The following is an 11,710-nucleotide window of genomic DNA, read 5'->3' as shown; positions in this document are numbered from 1 at the left end:
GATTTTATTAAATTATTATTTTAAATGATAACATTCGAAAATTTTAATCCATCGTATTCGAATTCATTATTTAACAATAAAAATATTATTTTCTAAAATCTCGGCCCATAGTATGTCAGGCCAACCAAACCGGACCGATAACTCAACTCGTGAACATGCTAGTTGATAGTGATCAAGGGAGGTGTTCGCTTCATGATTTTATTGGAGTTAACGATGGTCGTACCATGGATTAACTAGTTTAGATGTTGTTTGAATCAGATTATTTGTCCAGTTGAATTAAACCTAAACTTGAATAATGATAAATTGATTTTGACGTAACTCGCCTAGCCAGAGTTATTATTTAATAAAAAAATATTTATTTAATTTGATTATAAAATTTATTAATATTAATAAAAATGTATTTTATTTATAATATTAAATGGATAATGAATTTAAAAATAAGAAGAAGCAGGATGGGCGACCCATTTTCAATAAAATGTTTACGGGCTTCGGCCTAATTGGCTAAGATTTTGGGCTTAAAAATAGCCCACGTGCCCCTACGATGAAGAGGAAAATTTTTCAGTTTATGATTACCAATTAATTATTTTTTAATTTAAAGTTAATAAAATAAAATATTTAAGGATTAAAATGTATTATTTTAGATAAATTTAAAATATTATTCCAAAAAAAAAAACATTTGAAAATTTTTGAATTCTTAAATTTACTTACTATTAATACATTTATATAACTATAATTAAAATCGATTAGTATAATGCATAAATTTAATTACAATTAAAATTAAAACTAAAACATTTATACATCAATTATCAAAGTTAATCTCTGATATTTCCTTTAAAACCCTAAAGTTCAAGTTAGAGGTGATCATGGGCCGGGTCAAACCTCAATTGAAATTTAGGTTAATTTTATAGGTACAGACTCAACTCAGCTTAAAAAATGGGCCTAAAATTTGTCCAATTCTTGCTTGTTTGTATTAATTTTTTATATTATTATTTTTATATAAAAATAAATTTAAAAAATATATACACTTAAATAACACTAAGTTAAGTGCAATTTAACAAGCAAATACCTCTAAAATAGTAGCAAAATTAACAATAAAATAAGAGTTATACAATATCCAAACAATAACAACAAAATAGTAGTAATATAATAGCGATGACAACAAAACAGTGACAAAACAACAATTTTTTTTTTTTTGCAAAAAAAGCTTACCCGAGGCTCGACCCGTTTAGAAAATGACCTCATTCTTTGCCTAAACCCTCCCACAATTCAGGTGACCCGACCTATGATCAAGTCTAGTTCAAGCCTCAATGTGGGAACAATTATTAAGTTTAGAGGCTAATTTGGACAAAAAGAAAGTTCAAGCCCAATGTGGGAACAATTGTCTAGTTCAAACCCTTATGTAGAAACAATTGCTAAATTAAAGGCCTAGACTAAAAAAATAATTGTCAAATTTAGACCACAGATAATGATATAATACATCCAAATATGATTTATAAATAAAATTCAAATTTAAAATCTCAAAATTTCCGAGCAACTACCCTATGAAGAACAAAAATTCCTTTTTTTTTAAAACATATCATCATAGGTTCTAATTATATCTATTCTTTTTGACATAATACTTAGAACAACTCATAGCCCGTCCCCAACTCATAAATAAGAAGATAATACAATTCAGCACACTCGAACCCACATTCTCTACCATTGACAATAATACACATGCCAATCAAATTAAAATTCAATCCGAAAAACTTAAATTCCTTAATAAACAGAAAAAACAAAATCAAGGGGTAAGGCTAGCGACATAGAATTGGCCAATTTCGAGGTTGTCGAATGAAAGCTTGTTACGAAATCAAATATTAGTTTCAACCATTTGCATCACATTTTCATGTTTTCATAAACCCAACTAATTTGATTGATTTGACAAAATCTATTATTTCCCAAAATTGGTGTAATATTAGTTCGACAATCCACAAACTAAACTCAAATCAATCGAAATTTCCCACCATCCGTTTGGTTACTAGGAAAATCATACGAAAAAAAAATAAAGAACAACCATGAAAACACAATCTCACACTACAAGGTCCCATCGATGAATTTGATTAATATTCGAACTCAAATTTTATTAATCGAATTAATAAAACTTATAAAGATATTAATCGAATCAAGGTTTATTATGAATGAATATTCGCAATAAAACTTAGTTTTCGTTGATTTAGAGTTTACAGTTAAATGCTGAACTGTTTTATAATATCACAAAATATTTGTAAGTTTACTTGTTAGTCACTTAGCTTTAAAAAGTTATAAAATGATTACTGAACTATTTGAAAGTTTTTATTTAAGCGGCTAAACTATTCGGAAGTTTTTATTTAAGTCATTGGGTTGTTAAGTTTTCTTTTCTTTAAAAAGTTTAGCTAGCAAGATCTGAGCGACGATTTGACAATCGGTATGATAGACCAGTACCCATCGATAGATAGAAAAACATACCTTAGATCTAAGTCAATCTGATGGTCAGTGTCGGAGCTCAGAGAAGGAATTTGTTTGAATTTTGGTTCGTAGATTCATGACGTTCGAAGCTGTTTAATTAAAAAAGTTGAATTGTAGAAGAGAAGTGGAAGGAGAGCTTTCGATTGGTGCAACCCTAGTGACTTAAATAAAAACTTTCGAATAATTTATTGACTGTTTTATAACTTTTTAAAAATCGAGTGACTTAAACATAAACTTACTAATAATTTAATGATCTTGACCAATTTTGTTTAATTGGCATAAATCAGTTAATTCTACTTAACCGAACCAAATTAACCCATAATCAAAATTCTTTTAAAATACTTTAGAAATTAATCAAATCGAATTAAAATTTTACCAATTTATTCGATTAAAACCGAAGAACCAGCATCCCTATCCTAAACTATCATCAAACAATGCAGCATTTCATCTGAAACTAAGACACATGACTGACCAAAAACAAAAACCCTAGTTTGTTTCAATCGAAACTACTCAAAATCTATAGCTTGACGTATCAATTAAGCCATTGTTAAGCAATTTGTCTTTCCAAATTCTAAACTGTCATCAAACACCAGATTGGAGGAGAGATTTAGATTTAGACAGACAGACATACTACGTGAATTGCAAGGACTGGTTGTCTGTCATGTCGACCAAAACACGTGTTCCAATCGTCATTTGATGTTTTCATAGCATCTACAAAGTATAATGATACACTAAGTTAAACAGCTAATGCCCATAGAAAAATCAAATCCATTTTCTTCTTGCTTACAACATATCATTACTTTTTATTGCAGTTTTCTTTCACCACCTAAACAACGATGTCTCAACTATGCCGTATTTGCATTTTCCTTCCTTTGTTTAAAACCTTTTTTTTTCGATTATTTTAAAGTCGAGTCGAGTTAAATCCTAAACGGTAGGAAAGCTTATATATATAGTTTCTTCATTCTCTATTTGTTTTAAGATAGTTCGTTTTATATTAAATTTATGACATGATTATTGTGTGAGTAAAAATTGAATGATACTTTGATTGAAATGACGAAGATATTAAAATTTGATGTTATACACATGGCTTAAGTTTTAATCCGTAATAATATTATTTTATTAAAAACAGAAAAAGACAAAATATAATCTTATAAAATATAATTTATCCTGTACGTAAAATGATATTTTAGTAATTTCATAACTATATTGATGCTCGGGATATAAATTTCAATATTTTTGGATTTGGGTTTATAAAGTCAACCTAATTAAGTCGTGTGGATTTGGGCTTTGCTTAATGGCAGACTATGAAAATTTAAGGGTACGCAAGGTGTTAATTTCTTGAAATTGGTAAAATTATAATTTAGTCCCTCTAAAAATTAAAAATTAATGTAATGATAAAATTTCATTTTAATTTTTCAAAAATTATAATTTAACTTTAATCTTTTCAAAAAAAATTCTGGCTTCACCTTATATTATTAGTCTATTTCGCTCTTCTTTATAAAAGTGAATGACTTTAGATTCTTGTTATCGATATTGACCCTACTTCGTTTAGTGCCAAATGAATTTAAGCAAATTGATAGTATAATGTACAAACGAAATTACGTTTACAATCAATGCATTAGTATAATTATGATTAGAATTAAACTATAATTGATATTAGAATATATTGAAACTATTTGGACAAGATCCACGCATGGTAAGACTTGAATCCATAATAAGATCTAGAATGAGAACACCACAAATACACAAATACGTATTAAAAGTGGTAAAATTGTAGTTTAGCCTCTTTAAAAATTATAAAACTATAAATTAATACAATGGTAAAATTACATTTGAGTTTCCCATAAATTTATAATTTAATTTTGATCTCTCCAAAAAAGATTATAGCTTTACCTCGTATTGTTAGTCTGTTTCGCTCTTCTTTACGAAAGAGAGCAATTTTCGATTCCTATCATTCTAGATGGATTTCTGCAAATTAACAATGCAATGCATAAATGGAATTGCAATAGCAATCCATGCATTCGTATAATTACGACCAGATCAATATCCATACGTAGTAAAACTTAAATCCAAAATAAGATCCCTACACACGTACTAAAACTCAAACTTCGACACTTAAAATCTTAAAACGTCTCTTACCAACACACTAAAATGATTCGAATTCAAACCCATGCTAGTTTTTGCACGTTGAAGAAGCATGATTATATGTTAAAAAATGGACCCAACTTCCTTTTAACTCTTTAGTTCTCACCCACACACTATTATCGTATGATTAGAGGAATGATTAGTTGTAAAAAGTAGCTTATGTAAAGTCACATAATTTAACTTTTTTTTTATGGAGGTGAAACAGGGGACTAAAATGAAAATTTTTAATTTTGGCCTTTTGAATTTATAGTGTATGGTAAAATTGCACTTTGATCACTTTAAAATGATGGAATTTTAATTTAATTATTTAAAAATTTTAAAATAAACTATTAAAATAATGAAATTATATTTGCAGGAAAATAAAAATAAAATAAAAACACATCATATGATAATATGTCCATTTCAAACATAGAGATCCTTAACTTAGGCAAAGCCAAAATTTTCCTCACTATAATTTAATTTCAACATCCTAAAATAAAAAAAATTTAAATATTCACTATAATATCCAATAATATTTTTTTATTTTTTTGGGTAAACTACACTCGAAGTTATTAAATATTAGTAAGTTTACGTTTTGGTCACTCAACTTTAAAAAGTTACAGAATGGTTATTGAACTATTCGAAAGTTTTTATTTAAATAACTAGGTTGTTAAGTTTTTTTTTTTAAATTTCAGCTAACGAGCTCCAAGCGGTGATTCAATGAGTGATACAATCAATGTTGATTTTGGTTCTCGGATTCATGACGTTTAATGTAGTTTCATGAAAAAAAATTGTACAAGAAAAGGGGAATGAGAGCTTTCGATTGGTGCAAGCGGTGGAAATTAGGAACGGAGAAGGCCATACAGCAAAGACTTAACAATCCAATAACTTAAATGAAAACTTTCGAATAATTTAATAACCATAACATAAATTTACAAATAATTTAATGATTTTGAGTGTAATTTATTCCCAATTTTTTTAACTTTATACTTTCATATAATGTAGACAAAAAAAAAAAAAAAGAGGTGTGGTGTGGTGTCTGGCTCAACAAGGCATAATATTTTCCACAAAGCTTACTTACATGGAATTCAAACTTCTTAATTTTGGCAAATTTTAGGGACAAGGTAGATGGTGCATCATATCCATGTGCAATATGCAACTTGGAGCCCACCATTCAACTTTCCCTTGTAATTTTTATTTTTATATTTTTTTCCACACTTTATTTTATTTTAATGTTTTTAATATGTATTATAAACATGTGTTTTTATTGAAAGAGAAAATACATTAAAGCTAATATTTGGTTTTAGATTTATTAATTAACATTGACCACTAGAAATGTGGAGAATATGTGCCATCAAAAAGAGAGAGAACCCACTTTCAAAATTATTTTGCTTTGTTGAATTAAGTACAAATTAAAGAAAATAATTGAATTTAAATTCATGGAATCCTATTGAAAATAATGTTTAGTCAATTTAAAGTCGAAAGTTTTTGCGCTCTCAGCGTATTTGAAATTTAGTCTATTTATTATTCGGATTTCAAAATTCAGGTCCAATTGTTAATATTATTTTTTTTAATTCAATTTTGTCATAACGTCACTTTTTTAATTACGTTGTTATCAAGTGAGTTTTTTTTTTAATTTTCAAAAGAAAATAATAGCGTTAACAATTGGACTTAAAATTTATAATCTAGAAAGTAGACGGTCTAAATTCCTGAAAAGTAAAAGTGCAATGATTGAGTCTTAACTCGACTAGTATGGGTATTATTGCTCATTATCCTCTTATTTATGGGTTAGGGAGGGGCTATGGGTAATTTTAGATGTCAAAAAGAGCAGATATGATCAGAACTTACAATGAAACTCTTAAAAAAAATTAGCATAAACTAATCACTATTTTTATGATGTAATTGAAGCATTAAAGAAAGGTTATTGTCTAAATCACTTTTAGGAAATGCATAACTGTTTTCTAAATAACATAATGGAAATTTGAAAGGCAAAATAATAATAATAATAGCAGTAATAATGTAAGCATGTAGTTACAATATTATATGGGTAATGATTCAAAATTCGAAACTATTAAAAGAAATGGGACATAAATAATTGTGCCATTGAATAGTATTTACTTCCTAACTTGAGGGTAGGTGATGATTGAGATAAGGTTAAACACAAAATGGGGTATAGCGGAAAACTACTCAAGAGAATGGGTTTTGGGGTTTCATGGATTTTTGAGAAATTGCTCTATTTTCGATACATTGTGAGGCATCTTAGATGGCTTGACTCTTCTATGCGATCGTGGCATTGGTAGTGTTTTAATTGAAATTGATAATCTTGAGGCAGTTAAAGCTATTTAGGAGAGGACACTAAATGGCTCTAATTCTGCCTTATAACTAAGGAGAATTCTCCGGTTGTTGATATGTTTTGAACAATGGAACATTCGTCATGTCCCCAGAGAAGATAATAAGGATGCAGATAGACTAGGTAAACTAGTGCATCATCTTTTTGTTCATTTAATCGTGATTATATAAATATATTAATTATGATGTATTGATTGATTCTGATCAACAAGGTTAAAATTATATTAATGGGAGGAACTGAATTATTATTTGTATCTGATAAGATTGACATATTGCAAGCTCCTTAGGCATATGACCATGTGGGGGTTCCATGAGAGACCATGTGCCTTACCTTGAAATCATTGGATTTCTTCCCATATTTTTCTTTAATAATTAAAACAAATTGCCAATGACTAGTTTTTTTATAAAATCTAAAATTTATTTATGTAATATTTTTTAAAAAAATTATAAAATTTATTAAATATCTTTCAACGTGATAGTGAGTGTGATAAATTACGGTAATAGATAATGGACAATCTTTTTCTTTGGAATTATATAGATATAATATTAATTCAGGTATAAAGCTTAGGCTTTTATCAAGAGATGGCAACAGAGTCGTTGACTGCTTGGCTAAAGAAATTTTGGGAAACTTAAACCAATTGATCATCCTTGATGAACTTCCGATCTATGTGTGACGTCTATTGAAAATTGATGTTTATCACGCAATGTCTGATGTAATTGACGAAAATTAGACTAGTTTTGTTTTAGTCTAATATTTTTCTTGTACCCAAAAAAAAAGCTCTTAATGTTTATATATTTTATTAATTTATTTTAATTTTTTTGGAGATAAATTTAGCCATTAATCTTTCAAAAAAGTCAAATTATTTTTTTAATAAAAATATTGAATAAAATGTTAATTTTTCGACGATTTTGGCGTGACAGTTCATGTGTACTTTATGCTAACACAACACTATTTGTCTTATATGTAATGCCAAGAAATAATTAAAAATATTAAAAAATCATAAATTCAAAAAAAAAAGCACAAAGTACTTATAGATTGTCATGCGGGTTACCATGTTTATAAATTTAACGTTTTATGTAATATTTATGTTTTAAAAAACACAATTTGACTTTTTTAAAAGTTGATAATCAAATTCGACTTATTTTAAAAGAAAAGTCAAATTGACAAAATAATATAAACGTCGAGGGCTAAATTCGATATTATTCCATTATTAATACCAAATTGACTAAGAAATTACATAATAATTTTCTTTTGACAAATAAAAATTCATATTTATAATATTTAATTGCACCATGAATGTATCGTATCTAATAAAGGCAAAAAAATATATGCAAAGTGATATATGATGATTAAATTATATGGCTTTTTGCTGTCCTTTGGAATCTTCAAAGTGTCACTTTTTCCTCCATTGGTAACCAAGCCAATCAAATTAACCAAATACTTAGTTTAAAGTAAGTTATAAGTTAAGACAAGGCAATTATTAACTACTTATACTTTTTTATATTAATTAAAAAATTCTCAAAATCAAAGTAAAGTTTTTTTCAACATATTTAAAAATATTCTAAAAATGTCGATTGAGTCTTAGCTCGATCAGTATTGGCATTGTTGTCAGTGTAGGAGGACGTGGGTTCGAATGCGATGAAGCGTATTATCCTCCTATTTAAGGGTTGGGGAGGGACTATGGGTAGTTCTAGGCATGAGCATTGTTGTCAATGCAAGAAGACATGAGTTCGAGTGCGTTGAAGCACATTATCCTCCTATTTAAGAGTTGAAGAGGGACTATGGGTAGTTCTGGGCATGAACATTGTTGCCGATGCAGGAGGACATGGGTTCGAGTGCGTTGAAGCATATGACTATGGATAGTTCTAAACATTGTATCATAGAACAAATTTAATAATAACCTACAATAAAAATTATTGTTAAAAAATATTCTAAAAATAAAATCAAAGATAAATTATGTGGGGCAAAGGGAATAAAACAAATTTAATAAAAATTAAGGATTTAGAATTTCACTTTATTGCTATCACAAATTTGAAAAAGGAAAGGGGGGGCCTTTTGAAATTAACTTTTTTTTCTTCAATTATGGAAAATGTTTTTGGGGTCACTTTATAATTTTTTAAAAATTTAGATTTGCACATGCAAAATAGACAAAGGGAAAAGACCCTGCCGACTGAAAATATAAATAGCCAGTGACTAATAGGGACGTATCCACACATATAAATATAACATCATGGATTTTCTTTAATAAATAAATTAAGTGCCAATCTGTGGGGATTTTCTTTTCTATATTTTTTTGGGGGGCTAATATAATAAATGAAATCTATAAATCAATGTCACCCTCACATTTTCAATCATGTAGCCCCAAATTCTAAGGAATAATCCTTACCCTTAAGTTCATATATGCCACCCAAAATTTGGCCTATTCCTTAATTTTATATACAACCCTTTAATTCAATTAGTATCACGAGTTAATTAAAATTTAATTTAGTTGAATAATGATAAAAATATCAATATTTTACAAAGCGAAATCATTTTATATATTTTATATATAATAATTCTACCATTCAATTAGAGCCTAGTTTGTTATTTATATCAAGGGTAAACTATCAGAATAGTCACTTTTGTTTGCCTCTGATTACATTTTAGTCACTTACGTTATCGTTTTGTTACGAAATAGTCACTATGCATTTAAGATTTATTACATCCCAAACGACAGTCTGACATGGCAGTTAAAATAGGTTTAAAATGCCAATGTGGATGTCCAGTTAGGATGAGAAAAGCTTTTTTTTTAATGGAAATAGAATACAAAATTTGCCTTAAAACCCAACTATGTTGGACATCCCAAAATTTTGTATTCTATTTTTCGTAAAAAAAATTTTAACTTTTCGCATCCCAACTGGACATCCATGTTGGCATTTAAAATACATTTTCACTACCACATCGGACTGTCATTTGGGAGGTAACAGATCTTAACAACAAAGTTACCATTTCGTAACAAAACGATAACGTAAGTGACTAAAACGTAACATTTCAAACATAAGTGACTAAAATATAACCTAAGGCAAACAAAAGTGACTATTTTGGTAGATTACCCTTATACCAATTTTCTATTGTAAATATATATTTTTTATATAATTTTGTTTTTCATCCACACTAAGATTGTGTCATTATATAGTTTAGAAGATATATTGTTACCGATTAAGCATTAGCTCAGTTGATGACGCTGTTGTTGCAATAATTGACCGCTGACTCATTCGTGTACATATATAAACTATTAATATTAATTTTAGTTTTACAAATTTACATAAAAAAATTTCAAAATTTTAATTTACTTAAAATTCAAAAATTAAAATATGAATATATAGATGTGTAAGACTGATTTATTTTTACATTAAAGTCAGATTATAATGTTAAATTTTTAATGTTGTTATAATTAATTATGAACCACCATACAGTAATTATGGTAGTCGTTGGGCAGTCCATAAATTATCCAGCTGTATTATTTGTGTCTCACTCTCTTAGAGTGCATTCCTTTATTTAAAGGTTATACTTTTGGTTCAAATTTGTTTTTAGTCCTTGTGCTCTTCATACATTTGAAATTTAGTTTTCTATTTTTAAATTTCAAACTTTAGGATTGCTATTAATTTCTTTTATTAAATTCACTAGTGTGAAACTTAGAAATAAAAAAGGTAAAAGTACCATGGAAGCCCTTGTGTAAAGAGTTAGATTGCATTTTGCCCCATTTTCTCAAAAAATGAGCAAATTATCCATTTCTACCTTTAAAAACTGGCTTGGCTAATGGAATAACCCTATAGTTACATGTGACGTGCCACATGTACCTAATACTGACATACAGGGAGTCAGGGACCAATTTTTAATAGTTGAAATGGATGAAATTTTTAACAAAAGGATCAATTTACTCTTTGATCTAACATATAGAGACTAATCTGCTTTTTATTAGTAGACAAGACAAACTGCAATCCAACTCTCTAATATAAAGACCTCTTTGATACTTTTACAAAAAAATCACTTGTTAATTCAGCCTAACTTATTTCGTCAATAAAATGTTTCCATGTTTTAAATATACTAGCTTCTAATATTATATTCGTTTAGCATAATTTTACACATATAAATTTTAATTAAAATTTAAACAATTATAATAATAGTTCATGATAAATATGAAAGACATTTAAATTAAATTAATAAATACAATTAATAATAGTGATTAAAAATAATTGTTGAAATTGGACTTTCTTTTCCAAAACAAACCTGCAAAATATTTTTTACATGCGCCAAATAAATAACAGATAGATAATAAAATTTGCTCCACATAATATGAACTTATAGAAAAATTTAAAAATAATATTATAATATATATTATTTTATTATCTATTAAAAATAATCTTTGATCACTCTTGATTGTCATTGTTGTTCGAATATGATTCAACATTGCTTTTCAAGAACCATTACTTTTAATTTTCCTTTTTTTTATATAATTGAACTTATTAATGATAAAATATTCTTCTTCTTTTTATCGATATAGGTCTAACAACTAAATGTTATTTATAAACTAATATGATTAGAATCTATTAAAATGATATCTCTATTTTATATTAATAAAATTAACTAATAATTGTAAATTAAATTATAATTAGCACAATTTTTAACTAATAATTTTAAATTAAATTATAATTATTTTAAAAGTTAATTTAGTAATATGATAGAAAATAAATGATATTATCATTAGTTTAA

Source organism: Gossypium raimondii, chromosome 1 (genome assembly GCF_025698545.1).
Source record: "Gossypium raimondii isolate GPD5lz chromosome 1, ASM2569854v1, whole genome shotgun sequence".
In the NCBI taxonomy this organism is placed as follows: domain Eukaryota; kingdom Viridiplantae; phylum Streptophyta; class Magnoliopsida; order Malvales; family Malvaceae; genus Gossypium; species Gossypium raimondii.
This window is presented reverse-complemented; position numbering follows the sequence as displayed.